Genomic DNA, 9,843 nt, shown 5'->3' with positions numbered 1-9,843 from the left:
CAGAAAGGTGTGTTGGGACAATTTGGAGAGCACTTTAAATGACAGGCTCGGAAGTCTGTATTTAACCTAGAGGCAATTAGGAGTCACTGATGATTTTTTAGTCCAAAAGACATGGAGAACCCTGCCCTAGGGTTAAAGCTTCTTTCCTTTGAGTATTGATGGATTTTCAGGCTTTCAAGGACTCTATTAAAACACAGATCCTCTTGGGAGGGGTCATTCCATAAACCTTATCTCTAGGACCTTAATTACTTTAGTACACTGCAGCAGGATGAGTTACCAGCTGGCGAATTGGGCTGTGCTCAGAATACAGCAGACACCTGGGATGAGGGAAAGGCAGGGCAAGGGTACAGAATGCTTTCTGAGGAGTGGGGCGAGGAGGACCCCTCCAGGTTGCTTGGCTTGATTCTTCTAGGGAGGGAATCCCAGAGACAAAGGGGTTGTTGAGGGACTTGACTGGCCCCATTCAGGCCTGGAGGACTGGTGGGAAGGGAGGCGGGGCAGATGTTCCAAAAGTACCAGGATCATCAAACCCACTGCTGTTCTCTGGCAAAATTATGGATGACCCAAAGAGCAAAGGAAAGACACCTGATGAGTATAGGAAAATGCTGAGTGTTACCAGTGATGATTTGGGTGTTAGAAGGGACATAAATGGCATAATCAAAATCGTATATAACCGAAAAAAAGGAAGTGGGTCAATTATGTTGAATGAGGCACTGGCCATGATGCTAATGGTATCACCTTAAGACTCCATTCCAGCTTGTTCCTTCAATACCAGTGGCCTGTCATCTCTAAATATTATCTAATTCATGTCGGTTAATAGCTCCTGTCGTCAATACCATAATCACCCCAGTATCACTAATGAGCTTATTAAGGGGTCTTTACTGAGAAGATGAAAACATAAAATAAAAAGAAACACGAAGCATCTCTCCACCCCCAGCACCTGAGGGCCATGTTCTCCTTTCTATCCTTCAGGAAATTAGTTAGCATAGTGGATAGAATACTGGACTTGGAATCAGGAAAACCTGAGCTCAAATCTCCCCTCAGATATGTATTAGTTATATGATTCTGGGCAGGTCATTGAACATGTCTCTACCTTAGTTTCCTCATCTTTACTAAAAATGGGGTTAATAACATATCTCATAGAATTGTTGTGAGGATTAAATGAGATCTTGTGTGTGTGTGTGTGTGTGTGTGTGCGTGTGTATAAAGCCCTTGAAAACCTTGAAGTGCTACATAAATGTTAGCTATTATTGTTAGTTAATCTTTGGTGGAGAGTGGGCTCAGATTTAAGGTTATGCTCCAAGGCATTCACTCCATCCAGTTCACTTCTGAATGTGTGTGTGTTCGTCCTTCATTGCCAAAAAAGACTATGCCATCAGAGAAATAATGACATGACTTGCACTTGACTTTGTTTTGAGTGAGGGAGGGCTGTGCAAGTCACCAGCCTCACTTCTCCTCCAGAGCCATTTGAATCCAGTGACCAGATATTCATCAGGATGACTGGAGATGACCCAGGATGAGGCTGTTGGGTTAAGTGACTTGCCCAAGGTCACATAGCTAGTGAGTGTCAAGTGTCTGAGGTAAGATTTGAATTCAGGTCCTCCTGATTCCTGCACTAGTGCTCTATCCACTGCACCACCTAGCTGCCCTTCACTTCTGAATACAACCCAGCTGAAAGATGGAGCCAAGCTGTGGCTACAGTGAGACACAACATCTTGGGGACAACTTCTTGGGCATCTCAAGGATATGGCATCCCAGGGAGGTGGCATCTCTTCTGATCCACTACTGTGCTGGGCTAAGTAATTTCCTTGGGGCTTTTCTCTTCACTTGGCTCTACTTCTTGCAAACTCTGGCACAGATTCCATTCCTGGATGCTGCATTGATGCTCTCCCAACCATTTCAGGCTCATGAGGTTGCTGGTGGTCTATTCTTTCTCCAGCATTCTTTCACCTATGACAGGAAAGAATAGACACAATGGGGATAAAAACAACAATGGAACTTTGTGCTCATGACATCACACAAAGGGGGAAGGATTTGGGAGGAGCAAGAGACTGGCACCTGCTTTTCCTCCCCATCTGGGCGCTTATGGTAGTTCTTGCCTCCTCACTCAAAACAACAAGGAAGGAAAAAGAACAAGATGGTGTTTTTGTATACATGTTCATTTCCAGATTAGAAGTCAATCAAAAAGCCTGTTCTCATTAAGTATTAAGCAGATTGGAAACAGTCAAAATGTACCTGCATATGCTACAAGTCCACAGGGGATATTTCAGTATTGCATCAGGCCAAGTGTGCTGCCCATGCTCAAAAGAGCTGGGTTCTCATTGGCCTATCCCTAGTTATATAAAGTTTCTATAGAGAAGCTCTATCAGTCACAACCAGCCACCTCATCTTCTCCCAACAGATCCTTGAGTCCAGCTAACACTCAAGTATCTATGTAGTAGTTTTCCATCAGTGGCAACTCCTGTCTTTCCCTGCTCCAAATAAGGTCCCAAGGAACAGTGGGAGGTGTGTTGGGGGAGGAAAGGAGATGTAGCTGGCAGCATTTGGACTTTTACCCCATAAAATTGGAGCAAAAAGCACAGCAGGCAAATAGAAGGGCTGTTGATTTCTGGAGGTGACCAGACCAAGTGAGAACCACTGAGTTGGAAACTCACTGCTGAGACTGAGAACATGATGAGAATCTTTCCTCCTTGGGGTTCTTGAGTACTCCAGAACTAACCTATGCTTATTCCAGCTCCTCAGTGAAAGCAGGCTAAGGAAGTATTCAGAGCATGGGTCACTCCTGCTCCCTTATCCTCATCACAAAGAACCAGGACAGATGATCTCAAAGGGCACTGGGCCTTAGAAGGAAGACCTCCTCAAGAAGCCATAGACTTTAGGAACAGAGAACTGGAGATGGTCCAGAGAAAGATAACTACCATCCCAGATCTCCCCCTTTTCCAGGCTCTCAAAGCCCTTAAGTTACTGTTCATCCCTCCCTTGTGTCCTTATCTCCTCCCATTTGTATTAATGTGATTTTTACCATCTAACACCTTCAACACCCAGCAATAACTTTCCCCGTCAAACCTCTCAGAGAACTGCTTTGCACCTCGTTAGTGCATTTTACCCTGTAATACTGTATATCACAACCATCTCTGTGTGGTTATCTCCCTACTACACTATCAGCTTCACAAGGGCAGGAATACAGCCCAATGCTTTGTGTCTTCCCCCAGAGAACAGTGCAACATCCTTCACACAGTAGAGACTTAATAAATGTTTATGATATTGTTTTGTCTTAGCTCACTAGCAGACTGGGAGTTCCCTAAAGGAAGGTATTGTGCCTTTTTTATCTTTGTTTTCCTTGCAGTGACAGCAGAAACCATAAGCTTATTTGATCTATGGATGATGTTTAGCTGGGAGAGATATCTACCACTCTGTAGGGCAGAATTTGGATACCAAAAGATGTCAGGCTAAAACAATAAGCTAGATATAATAACAAAATTTATGCATGATTGACTTAATGGATCCGTAATCTCATTTATGTGGGCACACCTAGCCCTGGTTTGGGCTGAAACTTTTCCACACCTCTTCATGTTATATTATTCTCATACATGTCTTTCTGTGAAATCTTCCAGAAAGGATGCACTCAAAGTGCGGAGGCCTCTCTCTACTTCTTTTTAAAATAAGCATAAAATTTAATGAAAATCAATGTAAAATCTTATATTTGGGTTCAAAAAATCAATTGCACAAGCACAGGAAGAGATCTGCATAATTAGAGGAAAGGTTATGTGAAAAAAGATTTCCTGGTTTTAGCAGGCTATAAACTCAACATCTAGTCAGTGAGGTGGTTCGGTGGATAATGTGCTGGACCTCTAGTAAGGAAGATCTGAATTTAAATCCTGCTAACACTGATGTGTCTATATGGCTCTAGGCAAGTTACTTAACCTGTCTCAGTTTCTCGCCTATAAAATGGGGATAATAATATCACTTACTTCTCAGAGTTGTAATGCGAATCAAATGGGATAACATTGCTTTGTAAACCTTAAAGCACTGTATCAATATAATTTTTAATACTTAAAAAATTTTGTTTAAAAATTATTTTTATATGTTTATGTATATAGTTATTCTGAGTTTCACAAATACCAGCAAATTATACAAAGAACAAAAAAAGTTGTGAGATCATAAATCTCATTTCATGCAACTTTTTAAGTATATATTTAAATAAACAAATAATGTAATATTTAATTATTAATAATATTTAAGTAATTTAATTAATATTTAATACTATTGATACTATATATTTCATATATTTTAAATATACGAAAAAAATGTAATATGCACTCAACTCTGAATATTAGCTCCAAAACTATCTCATTTGTTTGTGTCGCCCTCTGGATCTCCTTCTGATTTCTTCTGAGCATATCTTTTAAACATTTCTTGGATGCTCTTTGATTTCTTCTTTTCTATTTGGCATTGTCATCACTAGAACCCCTTCTCTCCAAATCACTTCCCTCTAAAAAAAATGAAATATATTCTTTGTAACAAGTTAACATAGTCAAACCAAATAAATTGGCACAATAGCCATGCCCAGAAACATAGATACAATGATTATTAACAACAGTATGGTATGGCAGCTAAAAATGCCAGTGAAATTTTAAGCTATATTAATAGTGTCTGGAGAGGATGGTCCTATGCCATGTCCGGACCACACCTTGAGCCCTGTGTTCAGTCCTCAATACAACATTCTAAGAAAAGCATCGCCAAATTGGAGGGTTCCCAGGGAAAGGCCTAGATGGTTGAAAAGTTCTCAAAATCTTTGTTGGTTTATTGATTGAAAGGCCAGGTATAAAGGAGGCTAAAGGTACTAGGATGTTGAGCTGAGAGATAGCATAGGGAGATTAAATACTGGATACAGAACACAGCTCAGGGACCACCTTTTTTACAAAGCCTTTCTTGATCCTCTCGTCCCCTTCCCCTTGTGGTTAGCTACTTGGTATTTATTTGCGTTTGTTCTCTTTATTATATCCTAGTTGTCTCCCCCAATAGAATGTAAGCTCTTTGAAAGTGGGATTTGTTTCATCTATTCTATTTGTAGCCCCAGGACCTAGTACAGTACTTGGCACACAGGAGCACTTAATAAATGTTAATGGATTGGTTGATTGCAAGGCTTGCTGTAGAAGAAATGGATGATTTGGGGGGATATCTAACTGGGAGATAATCAAGGGAGGTCATGACAGCAGTCTTCAGTCAAAACGCCTGGGTAAGTCTTAGCTCTGCCACTTTCTAGGTCTGTGAACTTGGGCACATCATTTCCTCTGAGTTAGACTATCAGTTAACAAAAATTTATCAAGTACCTATTACGTATCAGTCCATAAACATTTATTAAGCACCTATTATGTCTCAGGCATTGTGCCAAGTACTGACGATACAAAAAGAGGCAAAAGACAGTCCCTGCCTTAAGGAGCTTACAATATAATGGGGGAGACAACATACAAACAAACATAGAAGACACAGCAAGCTATACACAGGATAAATAGGAGATAATCAACAGAGGGGAAGTGCTGGAATTAAGGGGGATCAGGGAAGGCTTCCTACAAAAGTTGGGATTTTAGACAGGATGTAAAAGAAAGCCAGGGAGCCCAGTTGTCAGATCAGAGGAGGGAGACTGTTCCAAGCATGGGAAAAAGTCAGAGAAAATGCCCAGAACTGAGAGATGTAGTATCTTATTCATGGAGTGGCCCAGGAGGCCAGTGTCACTGGCTCTGCCGGGGAGTAAGGTGTAAGAAGACTGGAAAAGGTAATGGTTATGAAGGACTTTAAATGCCAAAGTATTTTGTATTTGATCCTGAAGGTGAAAGGGAGCCACAGGAGTTCGTTGGGTAGGAATGGGGTAACACAGTCAGACTTGGGCTATGGTAAAATCACTTTGGTAGATGAAAGATGAATTGGAATAGGGAAAGACATGAGGCAGGCAGATCCACCAGCAGGGCAGCACAATGGGTCCAGCACATCTCTCAATGAGACGTTGGAGACTTCACCAAAGTGATGGCAGTATCAAAAGAAAAAGATCTATTCGTGAGATGTTGGAAAGGTGAAATCAGCAGACTTTGGTAACAAAGTGGATCTGGATGGTGACAGAAAATGAGGAGTCAAGGATAACTCCTAGGTTTCAAGCCTCAGGGAATGGATGGTGTTGTCCTCTACAGTAAGAGGGAAGGTTGGAGATGGGGATGGTTCAGTTTTTGGACATGTTGAGTTTAAGATGTCTACTGAACATCCAGTTTGAGATATCTGAAATAGATTTAAGGTCAGCAGAGTCTGCGGCAGGAGAGGCAGGTTCAAGCATCATCAGCATAGAAATGGTAATTAAATCTATGGGAGCTGACAGATCATTAAGTGAAGTTGTATAGAGGGAAAAGAGAAGAGGGCTAAGGACAGAACCCAGAGGGACACCTGTGACTAGTGGGCATGCTTTAGATGAGAATCTAGCAAAGAAGACTGAGAAAGAAACTCTACATCCCACCCTTGACCCACAGGGCCACCTAGGTGCCTCCAGAGAATAATGGATTTGTTAACCATTGCGTTCTTGCCACTGGGCTGAAAATAGAAATAACAAGCAAGAAAGTACCTACCGTCAAAGAGAATTAGATTCTAATGGGCAAAGACTACAATGAAAGGGAGCTGGAAAAGGGTAATGAATATATACCCAACAGCATAAAGCTGTACAGAGGCTTGAAACTAAGAAATAGAAGGCCAAAGTTGGTTTATTAAAGGCCCTGGTAGTTGCTGGGGTGGAGTCTCTGTAGGGAGAGGGTAGAGATGACAGTCTGGGTGGAGACAGCATGACTGGAGAGGCGTGCATGCACAATGGAGGTCTAGAAGGAAACCCAATCAGGCCAAAGGCCTACCAAAGTCTGGGATGATTCAGTCAGTACTTGGTTCCCACTCTCTAGTCCTCTTGCATTCCAAACTCAGAGAAGCAGAGATAGAAGCTACTGTTCAGTTGCTTTTCGGTTATGTCCAATTCTTTGTGACCCTATTTGGGGTTTTCTTGGAAAAGATACTGAAGTGGTTTGCCATTTCCTTGTCCACTCATTTTACAGATGAGGAACTGAGGCAAATAGTGTTAAAATGACTTAGCCAGGGTCACACAGCTAGTGTCTGAGGCAAGATCCGAACTCTGAGGCCAGATTTGAACTCTGGAAGATGTCTTCTTGACTCCAAACCTGGCATTTTATTTACTGTACCAACTAGCTGTCCTCAAATAGAGGAGATGCTTAAAAATATTACTGACTTGGAGGAGGGAAAGGAAAGCATTTGGAACTCAAAGCCTTAAAAATTATGTTAAAAAAATTTTTTACATGTAACTGCGGAAAAATAATAACTCAATTTCACCTTCAATAATATTATTAGCTATCATCAACTCATTTTCCAGCAAGGAATTCCTAAAAAATCCCCATCTAGAAGGTTGTGGCTACAGCTTCAGATGGCAAAACAACTCAGAGTTCAGCCTAAGGGTTGTATTGACATGTCAAATCTGTGTCCCACTAATTTTCTGGGTCTTGGGTCTCAGGGATCCCAAGGTTCCTCTCCTCTCTGCGAAATCCCTTCAGGACAATCCAGCAGCTAAAGACAGAGACAGACTGAGGAACACAAAGGTCATGGAGAATTGTTCGGGGTCTCTGGGATGCCACTCCTAATTAGTGTCAAAGGATCCAGTTCTCTACATGATCTGCATAGTGCTGAAATAGGTCCTAAATCAGTTGCTCTTATCATGAAGTCCTCCCTAACATAAGAGGCTTTTTGGTGAAGGAATACAGTCATCTTGGCCAGCTGCAACCCCTTTGAGATTCTCTCCCACTGTCCCCTTCCCCACTTTGGGGCATGTTTAACTAAATCTTCAAACTGAAAGCACAGTAGTCTGAAGGGATCTAATGCTAGCCCTATTACTAATTCACTACGTATTCTGGAATATAACATATTTTGAAGAGTCACTTCCTCTTTTCGTTTCAGCCTCATTTGCCAAATTAGCCCCACAATCCCTTTCAGCTCAAATATTCTATGCTCTATATCCTAAGTTTTCTTCTAGTTCTGGTATTTTAGGTTCAAAGGCTGACAAATTATAGGGTCTCTTCTCACTAACATTCCTTGTTAGAACATGGTCCCTTCCAGCTTCTATCACTCCTTTCTAGCTCTGACTTTGTCAATGTTCTAAGGTCTCTTCCAGATGTAAAGTTCTATCATTCTATGTAATGAACGTTCTTGGACCCTGGGGAAGAAGGATTAGTCCTCCATTTCTGAGCAGGGCAGTCACAACGGAGAGGGAATTTTGCTTCTCAGAATAGAGCAGATGGCAGAGCAAACATGGAAGAAAGTCCAGTCCTTTGAATTCCGCACATAGAAGACAGAGTGCTGCTGGTCATAGGTAGGGAATCATCGCCACCTGCTGGACCTCAAGGGAAGGGATGCCCATAGCAGTGACAGGTAGTAAGGAGAGAAGAGGAAAAGATTTTCTAGGGGAGTAGGCAGGATGCGAGGGTGCAAGGGCAGACAAACTGTGCAGAGAAAGCAACCCAGTTCTGCCTCAGGCTAGAGGCCAGGTGAAAGAAGTCAGGCTAAACCTGCAACCCCATACCTCCCCTACCTGGTCTCAAAAGATTGCTAGAGTTGGCATAATAAAGTAGGGATTCTTTACCGTTTTTTTGGATTTCATGGACTCCTCTGGTGGTCTGGTGAAGCCTGTGGACCCATTCTCAGAATAATGGTTTTAAAATGCATAAAATAAAATGCATATAATTACAAAAGAAACCAATTTTACCTAACTAGTCAACAGAATAGTTTTAAGTTCCTAGAACCCAAATCAAAAGCACTAACATAAAGGTAGAACCCAAACATTAGGAAGGTATTTGCAAAAAGCCTTCATCCTTATGAAGAGAAAGGGATGGAGAGTTTAGGTGGGTTAAGAAATGTTTATATTACCAAGCCATTCCCATTGATGGGCCCATGTCAACTTAAAGAGAAATCTCCAGTTGAGTGCCTCAAATGCCTGCCATTGGTCCTGTGCTACTGGGCATTTTTCAATGACTCAGATAAAAGCATAGATCAAATTTCTAGGTCATACAAAGTTAAAAGAGATAGCTGACATACTGGGTAAGGCAAATTCCAAAAAGATCACAACAGATTAGAATACAGGGCTGTAATAGCCTACTTTTATATAGCAAAGAACTTTTTACAAACATAATCTCATGTTATCCTTGCAACAACCCTGAGAGGTAGGTGTCATTATTATCCCCACTTTCCAGATGAGGAAACAAGAGGCAGACAGAGACTTGCCCAGAGTCACAAAGCTAGTGTTTGAGGCAGGATTTGAACTTGGGGTCTTCTGGACTCCAGGTCCAGTGCTCTACCCATTAGTGAGTTAGCTATCTAGTTTAATAAAATGAAATTTAATAGGGATAACTGTCTTCTGCTTGGGTTCAAAAATAATCTGTATGGCCAGACAACAGTTGATGGGGAAAAAAAGACCTGGGTGTTTTGGTAAACTAAGATCAATAAGAATCAGCCATTCAGAGGATTTAGAGCTAAAAGGTTCTCTCTTATCTAATCCACACCAGCCTGACATGGCCATCAAAATACACACACACGTGTGTGTATGTATATGTATATATATGTATGTATGTATTTGGGGAAGGAGGTTTGGATCTGCAATTTCCTTTTCATAGGGAACTTCTGGTGAGCAAACTCCGAGAACTGCTCAGCATTACTGAGAACTTTAGTGGTATCTTCCTGACTCTAAGGCCACATTTTTATCCACTACCACATTTTTCAGTGGTCAGGCTACATATGATATAACACTGCATACAG

This window comes from Notamacropus eugenii, chromosome 1, assembly GCF_028372415.1.
Source record: "Notamacropus eugenii isolate mMacEug1 chromosome 1, mMacEug1.pri_v2, whole genome shotgun sequence".
NCBI classification, from domain to species: Eukaryota; Metazoa; Chordata; class Mammalia; order Diprotodontia; family Macropodidae; genus Notamacropus; species Notamacropus eugenii.
The sequence above is the reverse complement of the archived record's forward strand: the minus strand, read 5'-3'. Positions refer to the sequence as shown.